Source organism: Lepus europaeus, chromosome 18 (assembly GCF_033115175.1).
Source record: "Lepus europaeus isolate LE1 chromosome 18, mLepTim1.pri, whole genome shotgun sequence".
NCBI lineage: Eukaryota > Metazoa > Chordata > Mammalia > Lagomorpha > Leporidae > Lepus > Lepus europaeus.
This window is the reverse complement of record NC_084844.1, coordinates 71,408,193-71,430,546: the sequence shown is the minus strand read 5'-3', so window position 1 is coordinate 71,430,546 and position 22,354 is coordinate 71,408,193. Positions and strand designations below refer to the sequence as shown.

The 22,354-nt window shown below is 43.3% G+C and overlaps 1 protein-coding gene and 1 pseudogene across 6 annotated transcripts in view; one reads left to right on the top strand and one right to left on the bottom strand.

Annotated features, from left to right (window-relative positions):
• The window catches only part of LOC133777123 (zinc finger protein OZF-like), a 47,747-nt gene that overhangs the window by 12,579 nt on the left and 12,814 nt on the right, over positions 1-22,354 (bottom strand). For 3 of the 6 annotated variants that reach the window (XM_062216568.1, XM_062216569.1, XM_062216570.1), the window contains exon 4: positions 17,655-18,287. The exons of 1 other annotated variant lie outside the window; for it this stretch is intronic. The gene's annotated coding sequence lies outside the window, so the exon portion shown is untranslated. The remainder of the gene's footprint in view (positions 1-17,654; positions 18,288-22,354) is intronic. 2 more of the 6 variants (XM_062216566.1, XM_062216565.1) reach the window with 2 other exon arrangements.
• On the top strand, positions 15,886-21,301 carry LOC133746992 (regulator of G-protein signaling 2-like; annotated as a pseudogene).

The window sequence follows — 22,354 nt, the reverse complement described above, 5'->3', positions numbered from 1 at the left end:
TGGACACCATTCTGCTGACTATTGACCTTATTTACTGTTAGTCTGGATGCTTTCATTGGTTGCAATCCAGAGACCCAATTTTCCCATAGATGTTAACATCAGCAAACATGAAAATTTGGTAAGAAAAGCTTAAACTGAGAGTTATGATTAATAACTCTTTTAACAAAATTTCTCAGAACCCATCTAGTCCAAACCTTGGACAACTGGAAGCTGTTGTACTTGGCCCACCCATAATCAAAATGGATTCCAAATTCTTTAACTGCAAGGAGAGTATCATAGACATTAATGCTCCAAACTGATCCAGTTCCCTGCTAGTGTGTCTGGAAAAGCAGCACAGGATGACTCAAATATTGGGGCTCCTGTACCCGTGTAAGAGACTGAAAGAAGCCCCTGGCTCCTGACATCAGTCTGGCCTAGCCACAGTCATTGCAGTCATTTGAGGAGGAAGATCAATCTCTCCCACTCTCTCTTTGTAGTGCTGCCTTTCAAATATATAAATAAATCTTTAAAAAAGTAGATCACTTCAATCAATTTGCCATTGCTCAGTCATGATGACTTTTACTACCCGAAGTTCTTTTTCAAAAGATTTATTTATTCAAAAGGCAGAAAGAGGAGCTGGTGGTGTAGTGCAGTGGACAAAGCTGCTATCTGTTACACTGGCAATCCTGTATGTGCACCAGTTCAAGTATCAGCTATTCCACTTCTGATCCAGCTCCCTGCCAATGGACTGAAAAAACAGTGGAAGATGGGCCAAGTGCCGGGCTGCTGCCACACACATTGGAGGAGAAGCTCCTGGCTTCAACCTGGCCACACTCTGGCTATTGAAGTCATCTCAAAAATGAATCAGGTGATGGAAGATTTCTGTCTCTCCCTCTCTCTGTAACTCTTTCAAATAAATAATTAAATATGTTAATATGATAAAAAAGGCAGAGACAAAGAAAGAGGGAAAGAGAAACATAGAGATCTCCCATCTGCTGGTTCACTTTCTACATGGCTACAACAACTATGCAAGACCAGGTTCTCAAGTCCCCATTTAGGTTACAGTTCTCCAAATTAGATGACAGGAATCAAAGAATTTGAGCCATCATCCATTGCTTCCTGGGGATATTAACATGAAACAGATTTGGAAGTGGGATAACCAAAACTCAGATTAGCACTGCAATATAGGATGTGGGCATCTGTTGTGATGGCTAACAAATTGGAAAACCTAGAGGAAAAAAATGAACAGATTCCTGGACATACACAATATACCAAAATTTAGTCATAAAGACACATAGAAAAGCTAAATAAATCAAAAACCAAGACAGAAATTGGATGAGTAATAAAGACCCTCCCAACAAAGAAAAGTCCAGGATCAGACAGCCTCATTATTGAATTCTTCCGGACTTTTAAAGAAGAACTAATTCCATTTCTTCTCAAACTATTCAAAACAATTGAAAGAGAGACAATCCTCTCAAACTCCTTCTATTAAGCCTGCATCACCTTGATTCTTAAACTAGAAAAAGACACAGTGGAAAAAGAAAACTATAGAAAAATATCCCTGATGAGGGCCGGTGCCATGGCACACTGGGTTGATCCTCCACCTGCAGATCTGGCATCCCATGTGGGTGCTGGTTCTGGTCCCAGTTACTCCTCTTCCAGTTCAGCTCTCTGCTCTGGCCTGAGAGGGCAGTGGAGGATGGCCCAAGTGCCTGGGCCCCTACACCTGCATGAGAGACCAGGAAGAGGCATCTGGCTCCTGACTTCAGGTCAGAACAGATCTGGCCATTGCGGCCATTTGGTGAGTGAGGCAGTGAAGAGAGGATCTTTCTCCCTGTTTCTTTTTCACTTTCTATAACTCTACCTGTAAGTAGAGTTAAAAAATTTTAAAAAGAAAGAAACATATCTGTGATGAATATAGATGCAAAAATCCTCATAAAAGAAATACGTAATTGAGTCCAAATGACCACAATGCCTGGAGCTGGGCTGATCTGAAGCAAGGAGCCAGGAGTTTCTCCAGGGTTTCCCACATGAGTGCAGGGGCCAAAGTACTTGAACCATTTTCCACTGACTTCCCTGCCCATTCGCAGAGAGCTGGATCATTAGAGCAGCACCCAGGATACAAACTGATGCCCATGTGATATGCCAGTGTGGGTGGCAGAGGCTCAATCTAGTATACCACAGCACTAGCCCCCTAAAAGCAATCACAGATTCAATATGATCCCAATCAAAATACCAACAACATCCTTCTGAGATCTAGAGAAAATAATGTTAAAATTTGCATGGAAATGCAAGAGACCCCAAATAGTTAAAGGAATCTTAAACAACAAAAACAAAGTTGGAAGCCTCATAATACCAAAATTCAAGACCTATTACAAGACAGTTATAATCAAAACAGCCTGGTACTGGCACCAAAAAGTCATGTGGATGAATGAAGTGGAGTAGAATCCCCAAAAATTAATCCACAAATCTACAACCAACTAATTTGTGACAAATGATCTAAAATAAATCCATGGACAAAGAACAGTCTTCAAAAATGGTGCTGGAAAAATTTGACCTTCTCATGCAGAAAAATGAAACAAGATCTCTACCTTACAACTTATACAAAAATACAGTACAAATGGATCGATGATCTAAATCTATGATGTGATACCATCAAATTCCTAGAGGGAAACATCAGAGAAACTCTGCAAGATACTGGCATCGGCAAAGCCTTCTTAGAAAAGGCTCCAAGAAGCACAATCAATGAAGGTATAAATACTCAAATGGGATTACATCAAGCTAAGAACCTTCTGAACTGCAAAGTAAACATTCAACAAGATGAAGCACCTGACAGAATGGAAGAAAATATTTGCAAACTAGGCAACTGAAAAAGTAAAATATCCAGAATCTAGAAAGAGCTCAAAAAACTCAACAACAAAAAACAAACAATCCAGTCAAGAAATGGGCACAGGATATAAATTGGCATTTTTCCAAGGATGGATTTCAATTAGCAAGCAGACACATGAAAACATGCTCAGGAACAATAGCCATCAGAGAACTGCAAATAAAAGCCACAATGACCTTTTGCCTCACCCAGTTAGAATGGCTCTCATACAGAAACCAAAAGTCAGGAGATGGAGGTTTTGTGTAGCAGGTTAAGCTGCTGCCTGCAGTGCTAGAACCCCACATGATTGCGATTTTGAGTTCAGGCTGCTCCACTTCTGATCCAGCTCCCTGCTAATGTGCTTGGGAAGGCAGCAGAAGATGGCCCAAGTACCTGGGCCCCTGCACCCACTTGGGTGACCAGGGAGATGCTTCTAACTCTGGCTTCAGATTGGACCAGCACCACCTGTTGGGTCATATGGAGAATAAACTAGCAGATAAAATATCTATGTCTCTATGCCTCTGCCTCTCCCTCTCTGTAACTCCACCTTTCAAATAAAGAATTCTTTTGAAAAAGTCAACAAAAAGTAAAGGCTGGTGGAGAGGTAGAGAAAAAGGTACCCTAACCCACTGTTGGTGGGAATGAAGCTAGTACAGCCATTATGGAAGGCAGTATAAAAGTTCCTCAGACATCTGAAAACAGATATACCATATGATCCTGCCATCCCACTCCTGGGAATTTATCCAAATGAAATGAAATAGAATATGCATATGCACGAGTTATCTGTACCCTCATGTTTATAACAGCTCAATTCACAATAGTTAACATGGAATCAACCCAGATGTCCATCAACTGGTGACTGGAAAAAGAATATGAGCTATATATACAGTCTAAAATACTATTCAGCCATAATTGAGAATGAAATCCTATCTTTTGTAACCAAATGGATGCAACTGGAAACAATTATGCTTTGTGAAAAAAGCCAGTCCCCACAAGACAAATACCATATATTTTCTCTGATTGATGGTAATTAATATATAGACAACAAAATGTAGCATGAGTTAAATTGACATTTTGAGATTTGATTATTGTTCACAGCGCTTTTCTGTACTCTTTGATAGAGTATAGAAAATATACTCATCGATATTTCTGCTACTACTTGAATTCTTTATTTTGTAGAGGGTTAAAGCTTGTGATTCTAAAATAAAATCAAAGCATGGAGTTGTAAAAGTTGAAAGAAAATAAAACAAGAAGGAGGGAGTTGGAAGTATGAGACAAAGGGAAGATAGGGTAGGATGTATCAGTTTGCTCTTAAATCTGTATATATAAATTACATGAAACTTGTTCACTTAATATGAGTTTTAAAACATAAACTTAACACTAGAAGAAAAAGACCTGAGATCAGTGTTTTCTGGATCACCACTAATAAAATTTAGTCTTCATTTATGTCTGATCATATTTTATTTTTATTTTATAAGAAAATTAACATTACCATCCCTAACAAGCCCATCCTGAATCATCCATATCTATCAGTTCCCACTATGCTAATAATTTCTCATGAACTTAAATCCATATCATCTTAAAAAGATGCAATGTGGGGCTGGTGCTGTGGCATAGCAGGTAAAGCTGCTGCCTACAGTGCTGGCAACCCATATGGGTGCCTGTTCAAGTCCCGGCTGCTCCATTTCTGAACCAGCTCTCTGCAATTGCCTGCAAAAGCAGTAGAAGATGTCTCAAGTCCTTGGGGCCCAGCACACACATGGGAGACCCAGAAGAAGCTCCTGGGTCCTGGCTTTGGATCGATGCAGACCAGCCACTGTGGCCAACTGGGCCACAATCAGCAGATGGAAGACCTCTCTGTCTCTGTCTCTCTGTACCTCTCCTCTATTTGTGCAACTCTGACTTTCAAATAAATAAATCTTTAAAAAAAAAAAAAACCTGATTCATGTTATTATTTATGTCTTTTAGAGGCTTTGCAGATGTTGATTATGTGAGCCATGATGCAAATCCTAGAATAGGCAATGCCATGTTCACTAAACTGGTAAAATCCAGTGCATGTGTTGAAAAAAATACACTAGCAATAAATTTGAAAAAGCTGTTAAGTATTATAAGTGGCTGTCAAAGAGCTAAAAACCTGACAATGACTCATTATGTCATTAATTTAATACATAATGCTGAGAAAAGCAGAAGTATTTGTTAAAATGTCTGCTAAAATGCACTAGATTTATAATATTTGAATGCATCTTTCTTATATGTAATGTAGTCCTGTGCTACTTTAGAGTATCAGAAATTTTAAATGATGGACTGGTGCTGTGGTGGAGCAGGTTAACACCATGGCCTGAAGTGCCAGTATCCCATATGGGGGCCAATTCAATACCCAGCTACTCCACTTCTGATCCTGCTCTCTGCTATGGCCTAGGAAAGTAGTAGAAGATGGCCCAAGTCCTTGTGCCCCTGCACCCATGTGGGAGATCCAGAACTAGCTCCTTGTTCCTGGCTTCAGAACAGCACAGCTCCAGCAGTTGCAACCAATTAGGGAGTAAACATAAGATGGAAGACCTCTCTCTCTGGCTCTCCTCCCTCTTTGTAACTCTGACTTTCAAAAAAATAAATCTTTAAAAATTAAGAAATATAAAATGTGAAAGGTTTTTAAAAAATGTATTTATTTATTGTGAGGCAGAGTTACAGATATAGAGAGGAAGTGAAAGAGAGATCTTCTATCCACTGGTTCACCCCCAAATGGCCAGAAGGGCTGGAGCTGGGCCAATCTGAAGCCAGGTGCCAGAAGCCAGGAATCAGCAGCTTCCTCCAGGTCTCCCACATGAGTGCAGGGGCCCAAGCATTGATATCATATTCCACTGCTTTCCTAGGCCATTAGCAAAGAGCTGGATTGGAAGTGCAGAAGCAGGGACTCAAACTAGTGCCCATATGGGATGCTGGTACTGCAGGTGGAAGCTTAACCTACTATGCCACAGAGTGGGCCCAGTGATTGGTTTTAGGAAGACACCTTTCATGTAGAATAGGCTGCAATATTGTAAGGTAAGGTTTAGCTTTTATTTCTCACACATCAGCATTCATCTTTTAGCAACTATAAGTATTGAATATCATACATATATACCTAAATATAGGTAACTGCAGATTTTGTTGTCATTCTTTCTAATCCTCTTTTTAATGTCTGCTTACAGGCCATCTTATGGATTATTATATTGATGTTACCTGTACACAACCAACAGACATTTCCACTGTAGAATGCGTTTATATGTACAGGTATTTTTGTTTGTGTGTACATGAATGCACATTGTATGGAGATAGCACTGACAATAATACTGTGAGAAATCCTAACACTGATTTCAAACTTTCTGTCCTCCCTAGAAATGGCTGTCATTGAAGCAGACCACAGGGCCCCTTTTGATGTTATGGACTGAAATGTGTCTCCCTAAAGCTCAAACACTGAAGTGCTAACCACCAACATGACTCTACCTGAAGAAAATGCTTTTAAGCAGGTCAAATGATATATGTGTCTGTCTCATTGGGAGAAAGGCTTCTGGAAAAATTGAGCCTTTTAGGACTTTGATCTTATATTTTCAACCTCCACAACTCTGAGAAGTAAAATCCCATGATTTAAATCATATTCTCTGTGGTATTTTCTTAGCAAATTAATACATCCTCATTTCTGCCAACATTTCATGCAGTCATCTAGAAGGTTCTCATGATTGGCAGAGAAATATAAAAATTAAAACTATGACTATAGATGACCAACTATCTACAAACACAAAAAAGATATCCCAGAAGCAACTTACTACCATCCTCCAGTACCCAGAGAAAAACAAGAATGAATCAAGTTGCAGGGCAGTAGAAAAAGTGAATAATGAAAGATCACTGCAGAAATAAATAAATAAAGGGCTGGTGCTGTGGTGCAATGGGTTAGAGCCTTGACCTTGCATCCCATATGTTGCTGCTATGAGACCAGCTACTCTACTTCCAATCCAGCTGCCTACTAATGCACCTGGGAAATCGGTGGAAGATGGCCCATGTTCCTGGGTGCTAGCACCCACATGAAAGACTTGGAAGAAGTGTCTGGCCTTTCAAAAAAAAAAAACCTAAAAAAATAGAGGCAGTGTTAGCACTGTTGGAAAAGCAGACACATAGTTCAATGGAAAAGAATAGGCAGCTGAAATAAATCGACTTTTCTACAGGCAACTCATATTTAACAAAGAAACTAAAACAAACAGGAGAAAGAAGATTCCTTTTAGCAAATGGCCTAGAGGAAAGTGATTATCCATATGTAGAAGCCTGAAAATATACCCCAACACCTCATACACTATGTAAAAGTAACTCAGGATGAATTAAAAATCTAAATACAAAACCAAAAACTAAGTAAAGATAGAGGAAACTATGAAACATTAGCTAGAGAACAGTTTTGGGTAAGATTCCAAAAGCACAAGTAACAAAAATAAAACATATGAATTTGAGTGTATCAAATTAAGATACATCTTCACAACAAAGTAATCATCAGAGTGAAGATTAACAAACAGAATGGCAGAAAACATTGAAAACTCTACATATGACAAAAGATTGATAGCCAGAACATACATATATAGAACTGGAAAAACTCTAAACAAGAAGCAAAATGTACAGTTAAGAAATGGGCAAAGCCAGTGCCGTGGCTCAACAAGCTAATCCTCTGCCTTGCGGTGCCAGCACACTGGGTTCTAGTCCCAGTTGGGGCACCAGATTCTGCCCCGGCTGCCCCTCTTCCAGGCCAGCTCTCTGCTATGGCCCGGGAGTGCAGTGGAGGATTGCCCAAGTGCTTGGGCCCTGCACCCCATGGGAGACCAGGAGAAGCACCTGGCTCCTGCCTTTGGAACAGCGTGGTGCACCAGCCACAGTGCACCGGCCGCGGCGGCCATTGGAGGGTGAACCAACGGCACAAGGAAGACCTTTGTCTCTCTCTCTCACTGTCCATGCTGCCTGTCAGAAAAAAAAAAAAAAAAAAAAAGAAATGGGCATTGATCAGAATAGATGTTTCTCAGAAGAAGAAATCTAAATGGTCAAGACATATATGAACATGCCCAATATCACTCACCATTAGGGAAACGTAAATCAAAACCAATAGCAGACTCCATATGTGGGAGAACACAATGCTTGGGTTTTCATTTGTGCAACAAGTGGCTTTAGAGGACCCTGTTCACCTCTAGAGGGCAGAGTCTACATGGAAGTAAGGAAACCTTAATGTTTTCTAATGGGCCTGTTAAATTTGACCAGTGCCTACTATATTTGCCACAACTTTCCAGTCTCACCACTTTCCTTCTTCTTCCTCTCTCTGTCGCTTGCAAAAATAGTATACCTTCTATAAACTGAGGATACTTTTTTTTTGTTTTTATTCCTTCTGTCCCTTATGATATTCTTCTAAGAAATCACAACCATCAAAGTATTCATTCATTTATGCAGTCTGCAGTTTGCATGGGCTACTACATGGCAAAGTACTAGGTTAAAGGAAAGGTATAGGCCAGGAACTGAGCAAGGTTCACAATGATGAAGCCATTGAGGGAATGAACCCAATGGAAGACCTCTCTTTCTTCCTCTCTCTGCCTCTCCTTCTCTGTCTGTGTAACTCTGATTTCCAAATAAATAATCTTTAAAAACTAACTAAATAAATATAGTAGTAACCTGGTGGCAACACCTTTCTATCAGAACATGTGAAGCACTCAAACACAGTTTGTCACAGAAAGTCAGCCATAGTTTTCCAGGGCACATCTTCTACTCCACTATGTGGACATCTCTGTGGGGGGCAAGGGGCACTTATTTCTTCCCCTCTTCTTTCTTACCACTCTCACAGTTATAACTTCTATAGATGCTTCCACAGACCAGTCTCTATGAAAATGTAGAACTAATTTCCTCCCATGTCAAAAATGTCACGGGTTTAAACACAGAACCCAAAATAAGACAAATAACTGCCCTTCTTAATTACACAGTGTGGAATATAAGAGTCTCAGTGGATCACTGGGTAACTGTAAAGTACTAGGCAGAGAAAAACTCTTACTTATCTGTATTTATGATGCTGTAATTCTCCACTTTATGCAAACTCAGATTAAAAGAGCTCCAGTTAGTGGGCAGCACTGTTGCATAGTGGGTTGAGCTACTTCCTGCAGTGTCAGCATCCCATATGGGTGCCAGTTGGGATCCTGGCTGCTCCACTTCCCATCCAGCTCTCTGCTGTGGCCTGGGAAAACAGTAGAAGATGGCCCAAATCCCTCATCTCCTGCACCCACCTAGGAGACCTGGACAAATCTCCTGGCTCCTGGTTTTGTATCAAAACAGCTTAGGCCATCTATCTCTGCTTATGCCACTCTGTAACTCTGCCTTTCAAATAAACAAATAATTATTTTAACAAACAGCTTCAATGCAGAAGAAGCTCCTGGCTACTGGCTTCAGATCAGCACAGCTCCAGCTGCTGCTGCCAAGTGGGGAGTGAACCATTGGATGGAAGATATCTCTCTCTCTCTCTCTCTCTCTCTGCCTGCCTCTCTCTTTGTATCTCTGAGTTTCAAATGAATAAATAAATCTTTTTTTTTTTTTTTTGACAGGCAGAGTGGATAGTGAGAGAGAGACAGAGAGAAAGGTCTCCCTTTGCCATTGGTTCACCTTCCAATGGCTGCCATGGCCAGCATGCTGCAGCCAGCACACTGCACTGATCTGAAACCAGGAGCCAGGTGCTTCTCCTGCTTTCCAATGTGGGTGCAAGGCCCAAGCACTTGGGACATCCTCCACTGCATGCCCAGGCCATAGCAAAGAGCTGGCCTGGAGAGGGGCAACCGGGACAGAATTTGGCACCCCGACCGGGGCTAGAACCAGGTGTGTTGGCACCACAGGTGGAGGATTAGCCTATTGAGATGTGGCGCCGGCCAATAAATAAATCTTAAAAAAAAAAAAAAAAAAAAAAAAAAAAAAAAAAACTCCAGTTATTGACAACACAGTAGACTTGCATTAATTTTAGTTCACTTTTCACTTTGCAAAGGGATCAGCGGCAGGTAAAAACAGTTGACAACCTTGCTAACCGGAGAAGAAATAGCTGAAGACAGAAAATGAAAAGCAGCCAAATAAATCATCAGCTATGATTCCATGGCCTTGTAGAAGAAATACAGCTACAACCTGAGACAAAGAAAGAGAAATGGACCCCATCCAACACAAACCTTGAAAAGTGGATGCTCACAATTAATGAGTGAAGCAGCTGCCCACTGATATCTTGTCTAGGGAGTGAAGATGCCCTAAGTTCTGCTTCTGAAAACTCCAATCATAAATCTGTCCTCGTAAATCTGTCCCTGGCATCTCTTTTACAAACATACTGGACCCACTGATAGTTGGAAATGTGGTCCTAAGTCATGTAGGCTGCATTTAAACCCACCAGTACTATAACAGCTGAGGTATGATGCTGGTGATCCTATACATATTCTAAGAAACTTGAATTTAATGCTCAATTCTCAGGAAATCATTCCAGCTGAGCCTAGGGCCATTAATATAAACTCCTTGGATCCTCCCCTGTCTCTCTGCCTGTTTGAAAGAAGGGAGTTTTCCCACACCAGGTTTCTGTAACAGCTTCAAATTCCAGATTGGAAAAATCTGATAATCAAATATGGGAAAGGGATCAATGCACAAAGCTGCTACACAGGCTGCACACTGCTCCCTCTGGGAAAAAGCTGAACACTCAGGGCCACACCCAGCAGGTGTGTCCGTGGGGACCCCACCAGGAAGATGAGGTGCAGGATGAGAGCAGTGGGGCAGATCCTAGTCAGATCCTCCTTCCCACCCCTCTGCTGCCCCAGGCTCTCTGCTGAAGACCATCCAGCCCCACCCTGCAGGAACCAGCCCAGGAAACAGCAGGAGGCCCTGCCAGACTGCATTCTGAGACCACCCATGGTGGGAACCCGGCTTATTTAACTGGAGAGGGGGAGTCTCCCCGCCTTCCTTCCCTGTGCTCTCAGCTGCCCTGCGTGTGCAGTTTCCCAGAACGCTGCCCTCTCCTGTAACCACTAAATAAAGCACATTAGGGACAGGCCAGGCGCTGGGAGCCTGGGAAGCCTAGGTGGGAGACAGAACAGCCCGGGTCCCAGCCCTTGACCTCGGGAAAGCTGCCATGATCGCTGAGAAGTAAATGAGCCTCACTGGGGGCCTCCAGCCACCCTGGCACCCACCCTTGTCCCACACGCCTCCCCACCCGTTCCTGTACCTCAAACCTGCTTCAGAAAGTCCCAGGAGTAGGTACCCTTTCTTCCGGAACCACAGGGAGCGAAGCGGGGAGAGTGCGGCAGAAAGAGTCCCTGGCACGTGGGACCCACAGGCGGACAATGAAGAGGGAAGCAGCAGCAGGAGGCAGGCTCTGGGTGAGCACTCGGAAACTGCCTGGGATCGCACGTGCAGAGCAGGAGATGCAGTAAATGCAGGAGGAGTAACACAGCCCCCAGGGCAGACCTCCACCAGGGAATGAACTCCCTCTGGTCCAACCCTTGGGCGGGCACTAGCACGCGCATGCCCACAGGCATTCGGAAGGCAGATTACATCGGAGCTCCTGGGGACTCTGGGAAATGGAGTCCAGGCCACAGCATCCCTACAGACACCAGCTGGCCCTCCCCAAGGGGTGCAGGCTGGGGTGGGTGCCCACAACCAGAGGGCATTTGCTTTTGTTAAGTCCCTCCTTCCTTTCCTTCCCACCCCAACATCTCAAGGATCAGTTGCTGTTCTTCCTTTCCTGAATCAAAATCTTAAAGAGTGACACCCACTGCTGCTACTGACCCCAAATCCTGGCTCCCTCGTAACCTCTGTCTCTTCCAGAAAAATCTTATTTACTGCTTTGGCCCTAGAAATCATAAATGACTATGGTAGAATGTAACTTTTAAGAGAGGTGTAGAAGGCATGGTTTAACATCCAGTTTTGAGAATACAATTTTTATTTGTGTTTACAGTTCTTTTAAGATTTATTTATTTATTTGGAAGCCAGAGTTACAGAGGAGAGGCAGCGAGAGAGAGAGAGGTTTTCCGTCGGCTAGTTCACTCCCCAATTGGCAGCAGTGCCACAGCACTGACCCCTTACAGTTCTTTTCAAATCATTTTACACTGTCTTTTTATTCATCTAGTACGGAGACAAACAGAGGAATGGACACAGAGCTAACATAGCTGAATATTCAAGAAGACAGGTTAAGGGGTTAAATGCCTTATATCATTTATACCTTCAATTAATTCTGGGGACAGTATTATCTGGAGTTTACAAAGGAGAAACTGAGTGGAAAGAGCTTGGAAAAACATGGTGTTTTTTAATATCATTAAAAAGTCTAAGTTAAAGGCCAATCAAGGGGCCAGCGCTGTGGCATAGCAGGTAAAGCTGCCACCAGCATTGACATTCCATATGGGTGGAGGTTGAGTCCCGGCTACTCTGCTTTCAATCCAGCTCTCTACTATGGCCAGGGAAAGTGGTGGAAGATGGCCCAAATCCTTGGGCAGCTGCACCTGTGTGGGAGACCCAGAAGAAGCTCCTGGCTGCTGGCATCAGATCAGTACAGCTCCAGCCATTGTGACCAATTGGTGAGTGAACCAAAAGATGGAAGATGTCTCTCTCTCTCTCTCCCCTTCTACTCTGTGTAACTCCGACTTTCAAATAAATAAATAAATCTTTTTTAAAGAGCTAATCAACATATAATACTAGTTTTAAAAATCTTTCTTTTGTCTTGGGTCTCAGTTTTTAAAATCTGATTTCTCATAGGGAAAAAATGTGAGAGATACAAAGAGTACCTACAAAAATAATTTAAACTGTAAAGAACCACAGAGGATTATAACTTGTCTAGAAAACAAAGGAGATTTGGCTAGCGCCGTGGCTCAACAGGCTAATCCTCCGCATTGCGGCGCTAGCACACCAGGTTTTAGTCCCGGTCGGGATGCCGGATTCTGTCCCGGTTGCCCCTCTTCCAGGCCAGCTCTCTGCTGTGGCCAGGGAGTGCAGTGGAGGATGGCCCAGGTCCTTGGGCCCTGCACCCCATGGGAGACCAGGATAGGCACCTGGCTCCTGCCATCTGATTGGTGCAGTGCGCCGGCCGCGGCGGCCATTGGAGCATGAACCAACGGCAAAAAGGAAGACCTTTCTCTCTGTCTCTCTCTCTCTCACTGTCCACTCTGCCTGTCAAAAAATAAATAAATAAAAAAAGAAAACAAAGGAGATTCAAAGTTTCTATTATTTCATGGTAATTTTTTCTTATTTTTAATATCAAGATAGTATGTAAATTTGCAGTGCTAGGTATTTGTGTGTTGTTTGATATGTTTTATTTTTAAGCAGAAATTCAAAGAGATAACTGGGTAACATGGGGTTCTATATCTCTGATTACTTCTCTCAATTAGAGATCATGGGATTAGAGTTGGTGCTGGATTAAGAATGCTTAAATCTTTATCCACTGACTTCACACCACCATTCACTATGAAAGACAATATTCTTTGGGTAGATTGCTCTTTCTTGAAGACTGTGAACTTCATGGGGTCTAGAAACACTTGCTTTGACACTAAAACTCAGCATCTTGACAGTCAGTCTTTTAGTTGAATGAATAAATGATATACAAAATAAATATTTCTGCCCCTCAAGAACTGCCTAATAGAGAAGAAAATAAAATTTGATTTGATGACTGTCAGTATTAGGTGAATATATAATTTGTTGTTCTGACATAAGCTTGGTCATAAAAAGGGCATATTAATAATGACACAGAGTTGAAGTGTATAAACATCTAGGGCCAAGCGGGTTAAATGTTCACCCTAGCTATGTAAGGCATTCCATGTCAATAGGAGAGGAAGGAGGAAGAGGGGAGGGAGTGTAGGTGGGAGAGTGGTTACAGTGGAAAGAATCTCCATGCTCATTAATTATTAGCAAAGAGAGAATCTATGATCATTTGTTGCTTAAGAAAGGGTGATAGGCATTATTTAATTATAATGCAGGCATTTAATGTTTTCCTGTCTCTGAAATAGGAAGTCTATAACTCAGAATTCCTTGCTGTTTCATCAAAAACAATTCAAAACAAAAACCTAATTAAGCATAAGAGGAAGTTATGCATTAGAAATGTATTCTAATCTCTAGGAGGTTCAGGGTTTGGAAAATTAATCCCAAATCTTGCTGCAAAATATCCCATATATTTTCCATGACCACTACCAGTAAGCATAAACTCTTTTTTTTAAAAGATTTATTTATTTATTTGAAAGTCAGAGTTGCACAGAGAGAGGAGAGGCAGAGAGAGAGAGAGAGAGAGAAAGATCTTCCATCTGCTGCTTTACTCCCCAATTGGCCACAATGGCTGGAGCTGAGCTGAACCAAAGCCAGAAGCCAGGAGCTTCTTTCAGGTCTCCCACATGGGTTCAGGGGTCCAAGGACTTGGGCCATCTTCTACTGCTTTCTCAGACCATAGCACAGCTGAATCGGAAGTGGAGCAGCCGGGGCTCGAACTGGTGCCCATATGGGATGCTGGCACTGCAGGCGGCAGCCTTACCCGCTACGCCACAGCACTGGCCCCCATAAACCCTGTCTTCTGCAGAACCAGTACCCCAGACACCAGCCACAACATGACATCCCACGGCACACCCACTCCTGGCAATGTTCTGCAGCTCCTGCTCCTCTCCACTTTCACTGGAAGGATCTGCAGCTCCTTTTTTTTAATGCGAGTAAGTCCGATTGAGATGATGTCCCTGATACACTTGGCTGGCAAGAGCCATGGCATGTGTCCATGACCTAGCTCAATGCAAAGCTGGAACATTTTAAACTTTTCAATGCCATGGTGAGACAATGACTCCATCTAATGAAGTAAGGCATTTTTCAGGGAGTCTAGATAATCAAATATGACAAAATGACAAATCTTAACCAAAGACTGTCATGGTAGAGAGGAAAAGAACCCAAAATGTACTTTTCTATCTTTTCTTTTCTGATATAAGTGCCTAAAAACAAAGCCAAGGAGGGCTGCCACAGACCCATTCTGAAAATTCCTTAATATCTTCATTTTCATCCAAATTAATATTTTATTTGAAGAAAATAAACTTTTACATAAATGAAAATGTAATACTACAGACAAGTGTACAGGAGAAAATAGGCACTCAGTTACCTTAGAAAAATCTGGGTCCATTAATGTGTTCTTCCAGAACAAATGCTGCAGTACAATAGAACCACAGCCTCTGATATTCCCCCTCCACCCTGATGGATCTTGGGTTTTCCTCCCACCTCCCCTCTCCTGTGAATATCTAAGTAGTAGGACAAAAGGAATCCAAAGATACGATGATGGTATTTAACATGGAATAAACATACTGTTTTAGTCAGTACAATCCTCAATACTACAATAATTATTTCTAGTTCACTGATTACAAAATTAAGTATATGAAATCTATTCCTAATTAATCATTCCATCGAGAGCTTAATGTAGACTTTCAGAGGTGAAAGAAATAGAGATATGTGTAGAGATGTGTATCTCTATAATACAGATTTACCTCTGTACTTTATAGACAATATACCATGTTTGTATTTTTTTTGCAGTCTGGCATAGTTTATTACATCCAGCTTGTCACTTTGGAAATTTTATGATTAGACATTAATATACAAAAAATTTTGAATCTTTACAGATGATATAGAGCACCCTAGGCCCTCCCAGGGCAGAAAACAGATCAAGAGCTCATACAATGGCTTCAACCACAAGGGGCAGATGAAGATATCATCGGAAAGATACCTATCCCTGCAGTGTGGCTGCTGAGCAGTTCTGCCCTTACAGATCTCGTCTGGTTCAGGTCACTGAAGAAGGTTACAGGCTTTCTGACATTCCTAAAGATTTCACTGATGAGGATCTAAGATATATTCACTATAGAAAGAGCCACAGAATGATTTGTACAATAGAATGTTACTTTTTCTGTGTGAATATGCCTTAAAGCAGTAGAAAGCACACTGATAACTTTCTAAATTAATTCCCTTTGCTGGAGCTTGGTCAGATGAGCTTCTCCACCTCCCCACCAGTCAGGCATTTTGCCAGGATTGCCAAGATGTGGCTGGAATTGCGGGACAGATGGGCAAAGTCTGAAGCAGGAAGGTAAATGGTTCAGCCTCCTGCCATCCACACCTTGCTCTAAGGAAGGCAAAGCATGAGATGCCAGCAGGCAGTACCTGCACCCTTGTTCTCCTGCAGCACTGTGCTACCTTCCTGTAGACCACTTCCTCCACCACTGGCACCCAAGAGCCACCTCCAAACATGCAGAGAACATTTCTATTATACAAAGAGTTTGTGGAACATGGAATTCAAAGATAGGTGTAAGGGCCAGCATTGTCAAGCAGCAGGTTTAGCCACTTTTTGCGATGTGGACATCCCATAGGGGAGGTCCAGCTCAGTCCTGGTTGCTCTGCTTCAGCTTCCTGCTAATGCAGCAGATGTTGACTTATGTGCTTGGGCCCCTGCCACCCATGTGGGAGACTCAGAGGGCATTCTTGGCTCATGACTTCTACCTGGACCAGCTGCCCCAGCTATTGCATGCACCTGGCGAGTGAGCCATCAGATAGAAGATCTATCTCCCTACCTCTCTCTGCCATCTTAAAAAAAAAGGTACAAAGAAACTGAAAGCCATGCATATGGAATATACATAGTATGAATTATGTGTAGCTCTCACAATTTATTTAGTTATTTTTGAACTTAACACCTTAAAAAAAAAACTTGAAAGACAGCAACTGAGAACCTCCATCCACTGCTTTATTTTCCAGATGTGCATAACAGCTGGGGCTGGCCCAGCCAGGAACTCCAAGCCTTTAAGCTATCATCTGCTGCCTCCCAGGTGCACAAGCCTGACCCACTATGAACAGATGCCCCTACATTTTTTTATTTTTCCACAAACTTTTTGAAGTCACTTTTGCCAAAAGGTTCCTGACACCTCTCTTGTTGCTTTCATAGTGGCAGACTCTGGAATGCTATCTCCCAGTACAGAAGAGAGCCTCAGCAGTCCTCGGGGGCCAACAAGTAGGCGGATGGTGACAGGGTGAGCAAATCCCATACATCTTTGTTGTTAATGTAACTGTGAATGTGGTCAGTGCTGTGGCTCACTAGGCTAATCCTCTGCCTGCGGTGCTGGCACACTGGGTTCTAGTACCAGTTGGGGCACCGATTCCATCCCGGTTGCTCCTTTTCCAGTTCAGCTCTCTGCTGTGGTCCAGGAAGGCAGTGGATGATGGCCCAGGTGCTTGGGCCCTGCACCTGCATGGGAGACCAGGAGGAAGTATCTGGCTCCTGGCTTCGGATCGGCACAGGTGCCAGCCATAGCAGCCATTTGGGGGTGAACCAATGGAGGGAAGACCTTTCTCTGTCTCTCCCTCTCTAACTCTGCCTGTCAAAAAAAAAAAATGTAACTGTGAATGTCCATATAATTTTGTTCTGTTTACACAAAAATATCTTTGTTTAACAATTGAAGATTGATGCTGTAAAAACTGTCCTCAAATTTTTTCCTATTTTATTATTTATAAACCCATTTTGAAGATTTGTAGATCCATAAGTCCCTTGAGGACAGTGCACCCTGGTTTTGATATCCTTCACAGAAATAAATACAAAATGATTTCCATGGTGGGGGGAATCACTACAAACTATTGAACTTGTCACAAATAAGAGGCTGGGAGAATGGCTGCTCTGGTTATGCATAGTAACTACTATAGCACTTAAATAGGTTTAACGAATCTGACTGTAGGAAATAAATATAAAGAATTGTTTTGGGCCCTCTGCCAGCTCTAATCCTCTCATTAGGGAAGTGACAGTCTGACAGTCATGTGAACACACCTGAGGGGGATGCAGCACTGCCCCTCAGGGCAGGCAATGAGCTCTTCCCCTTCAAATGGTGGCAAGGTTGCAGCAGGCACACAAGGAGTTGCTCTTCCTTTAAGTAACTGGGGAGTATTTGTCAAAAGTATTAAACTAAAATTTGGGAATCTCTGTATTGCCCTATCCTCACATTACTTAACATTCAATTACATTTTTTAAAAGATTTTATTTATTTATTTGAGAGGTAGAGTTACAGAGAGAGAGGCAGAGAGAGAAAAGGGGTCTTCCATCTGCTGGTTCATTCCCTAAATGGCTGCAATGGCCAGAGATTGGGCCGATCTGAAGCCAGGAAATCAGGAGCTTCCTCTGGGTCTCCCATGTGGGTGCAGGGGTACAAGCGCTTGGGCAGCTCACCCTAGCATGCTGACTGGTTCTACTGTTCAAGCACACATCCCCCATTCTCTTTTGGTGGGTCTACTGTAAAGAACGGGGAGTATCTACAGTAATTAATATCTTACTGTTGCTCTTGCTGTCCGCCTGCAGGCCTGAGGGAAGAGCACCTAAATACACACTGTGGAGTTCTGGACGTAGTTTCCAAAATTCAGTCTCTTTGCAGCTTAGGGACTCTGTCCTCGTCAATCACCTTAAAGCCTGCAGGAGTAGGGAGAAACTGTGTTTGAAGAATTCACAAATAAAGTGCATTGAAGTCAACCACTACCACCTCCACCACACCCCTAATTCAGGGTTCTGGCAAATCCCAAACGGACCAGGAGTGACTCAGGAGGTGACCTCGACTCTCAAAGGCTCCAAAGAGCCTGGTGCACCCAGGGTGAGCTCAGTTCATCGCCCTCCCGCCCCCGCCACCAGGACACCCGGCTCCCAGATCCTCCAGGAGGCGAGAGGCAGCCCTGCAGGTCCAGGCACACGCGGACATGCATCCAGAGCTGTCCCAAAAAGCAGGCCCAGCTCGGGTGTCGCCTCCTGACAAAGTCGCTGTCTCCTACTCCCTCCCGGAAGGCTGCAGGCCAGCACCCTGAATCGAGGCCCTCCCGTGAAGGAAGCTGCCCCCATGGGAACCCTGCTCCACTTGAGTGCAGGGCTGGGGAAGAAGGGCTAAGCCAGCCTCTGCCCCAGGACTGCAGCCTGGGAAAGTCCAGGGCCCCAGCGCCCCTGCCAGGCGTGGCGTCTCCCTGAGTGTGCTCTGAGCCTGGCCTCAGCTATCAGCAGCTCCCTTGCTTCCAGAATCTGCTGCAGGGCGGCTCAGGCTCCGCCCGGCCAGGGGCCTCGGACCAATCCTCCCTGTCCTGGGACAGGACCGGCGCTGCCAGACTTGCCCCATGCCTGGCCGGCTATAAAGGTCATTGGCGGGCAGCTGGTAGTTGCGGTGTGTGCGGGTGACGTGGGTGGTGTTACGTTCTTGGCCATTGAGCTCAATTTCGGACGTTTTCTCATGATGGGCTGATCTCACGCAGTGACAACCATGGAACAAATCACTATTCTGTGGCATCTGCCTCCCAGGAGCGTTGTGGGTTACAGGGGGGCACGGGTGAGCCGGTGGCACCTCCTGTGCGTGGTCTCTGGCCCGTCCAGGACCGAAGGTGGAAAGGGAAGCAGAGGAGCTGGCTCAAGGTAGTCCCGCTGCGGGTTCCATCAGGTGTGAAATGTCTCCCGATTGCGGTTAACCTTGCAGGGAAACTGTCCCCTTTTGTGGGCCAGAGACAGCATCTGCTTTATTAGCTGTGCAGTGTATTGAAAATTAAAATTGGGGCAGTCCTATCTTTAGTCCTCACAGCAGCACTTACTTTATGAGGGACACATGAAACTGCTCAGTAATTCGGTGCTGAGTTTAATATTAGGTTGGTAAGCCTGCTCTTGGCTTTTGGTTTGTTTGTAGCTATTGGACGACTTTATTTGGTAAAAATGCATTCAGGTCAGTAGTGTACTCAAGGATGGTCATTTAGTGAAATGTACTTTTTTTTTAAGAGTAAAAGATTGGAAGACACGATTGAGCTACCTCAAAACTCCACCACTCCTGGGAAGGCCACAGTTGGCAAGAAAAGCACGTAGCAAACTTTCATCAAGTAAGTTGAGATTCCTGTGTTTGCAATCTGAACAGCTCACTGCTGAGCTGGGAGGGGAACTGCTCTGAGCACAACTCACTACAGAACTGCTCTTGCAGACCTTCCCCGAAGGAAGCACTGCTGTGGTCAGAAGCATTCCAGGAGCTGCTGGCCTGCAAATGTGAATTAGTCTTGAATTTAATCTATTGCAAGTACCTCAAGAGTGCAGAAATGTTGTGTCCTCAAACACACATGAGCAGCTCCGCAAGGGGAATGAGACTTAACCTAGAAGGCCTGTTTATCTCCCTTTATTTCTCAGCATATTCACCCCAGGTGGGGGAGATAAATCACCCTTCAGTTCTGCAATGGCAGTGCTCTTGGTAGAGGCTGAGGATGCTTTTCATTGCAGGCAGTGTTTGCAAGAGACTTAGTTCCCTGACGATTTGTGCCTCTCCTACAAATACATTTTGGCATTAAAAACAAACTGAAGTATTTATGTTTTAGTAGTATGGCACCAACTTAAGTATTTTGCCTACTGGCATCTTTGTCTTTAAAGAGCTAAATCCTCAGGACTACAGGATTGAGTAAAAACTAGAAAATAGCTAATCCTAGTACTAGAAAAGCACAAGGGATTATTTGATCATTCGGTTCTTCAATTTCACATGCTTTTTTTTCTACTTTTCCCTTCCTACAGATGGTCTGGCTGTATTGAAGGCTTTTTTAAAAACTGAATTCTGTTAAGAAAATATAGGCTTTTGGCTGGCTTGTGAAAACTTCTGAAAAATCCACCCACCCCAGAAGCTATCCTTAAAACCACGGTAAATATATACAGTCTTCATAGAAAAAACCCCCAAAGAGGTAAGACCAAATTCCTCATTTCAGCATAAAGTGTACACCCTTGGCACCAAGAAGCAACAAAGGAAGTAAAGATATAAGACTAAAGCAAGGGCCAGGGAATCTGAAAAGCTTCCTTTCCTGGTGTCCTGGCTTTCAACTAAGTATCCCCAGACCTGGCAGGTGGAGCTCATCACACGTTACAGCTTCTGATTTTCATTTTCAAAGAGCAGAGCTCCCTTCTCTAACGAAGGATAATGAGTGATCTTTGTTTCAGATGAGCTTGCTTTCAAACCAAAACTCTTATTATCCAAAATATACAAGAAGCTACAACCCCCAGCTGTACAACTGCCTGGAAAAGGGTGTACAACATGATGTTTTACTTATTTGAAAGGCAGAGTTGCAGAGAGAGGTCTTCCATCTGCTAGTTCACTCCCTAAATGGCCACAGTGGTCAGGGCTGGGTCAGGCTGAAGCCAGGAGCTTCCTCCAGGTCTCCCATGTAGGGGCAGAGGACCAAGCACTTGGGCCATCTTATGCTGCTTTTCCCAGCAGGGAGTGGGTAAGAACTGCAGTAGCTGGGACTCAAACTGGCATCCATATGGGATGCTAGTGCTGCAGGCATCAGTGTAACTTGCTATGCCACAGCACCAGCCCCAGGTAGAACACTTATCCCTGTTTTTTGGAATCAGAGTTCTACTAGGGCTTGAGTGAAAAACCAGAGATCACCACAGACACCATGGTTGATGAGAAAAAGGGAGCCCCAGAGTAGAGGACATGTTCTGTTTCCTAAGGCAGAAGTCTGTGACTGCCAAAGAGACTGCCATTCAATTGAGTTCTCTCAGAACTATTGATTCCAAGCTAGGTAGTGAGTCAGGAAGCTGGTGACTGTCCAGGAGATGCTTGTATCAGAACAGCTTCCACCACTGTACAGACACAGGCAGGAAATATGTGATCTGAGTGGGGTGGGTCTTGTTGGAAAAGCAGGACTGTGAGATAGAAGATAATGCAATGGAATGCTGTTGATCTAAACTCATTTAAAATCAATAGGTCTGGGATTCTGTGGCCTTAACTACCTAGCTGTATATCTTTCACTAAATCAGTTCATGTTACCACATAGTGGTTTTGAGTCCCAACTAATGTAACATGTTGACTATGTAGAAGAGTACTAAAGTTCTTGTGACTCCATCTCATGCATGCTATTCTTGTGTATTGCTGAACCTGAAACGACGTTTGAATTGTTAAACGGTATATAAAATAGTGAGTGCTTGTGTGTAGAAAACCACAGTGTCTATTACAAGTGCCAAAAACTCTTGAAGGCAGTTAAGCTTTGAAGTGGTCTTTGAATATTTGAATACATTTATTTCAATAAATAATGTCATTGAATACTTACAGTCCAGGTGTGAGCTGATTTGATGTTGATAACTAGAATTATGACCAACATAAGGGGAAGATCTTTGTAGTAGAGAAGAAGTGTGCATTACTGTGTCTGTGCAGGGAGAACTGACAGCCCCAGAGTTGAGATGAGGGTGGCAAGGAAGATGCTCTTTTCTAAACCTAAGTCACAGCACATCCTTAGACCCACCCAGGGTAAAAATTACTAACAGAATCTTTTATTAAACATCAGGGTCTTTGATGAGAATAGAACATTGACCTAAATCCCTTTTTGAGGATTAAGAAACAACTAAATAGAAGTGAACTGTATGGAGACAAACACCAATGTTACATTACTCAACTCTCCACTGCACCAATGAAGGAAGAAGACAAATGGGGAATATGGGCCTCCCCCTTTTTTGTCCTCTTTTCTTTGGTTCCAACTCACATG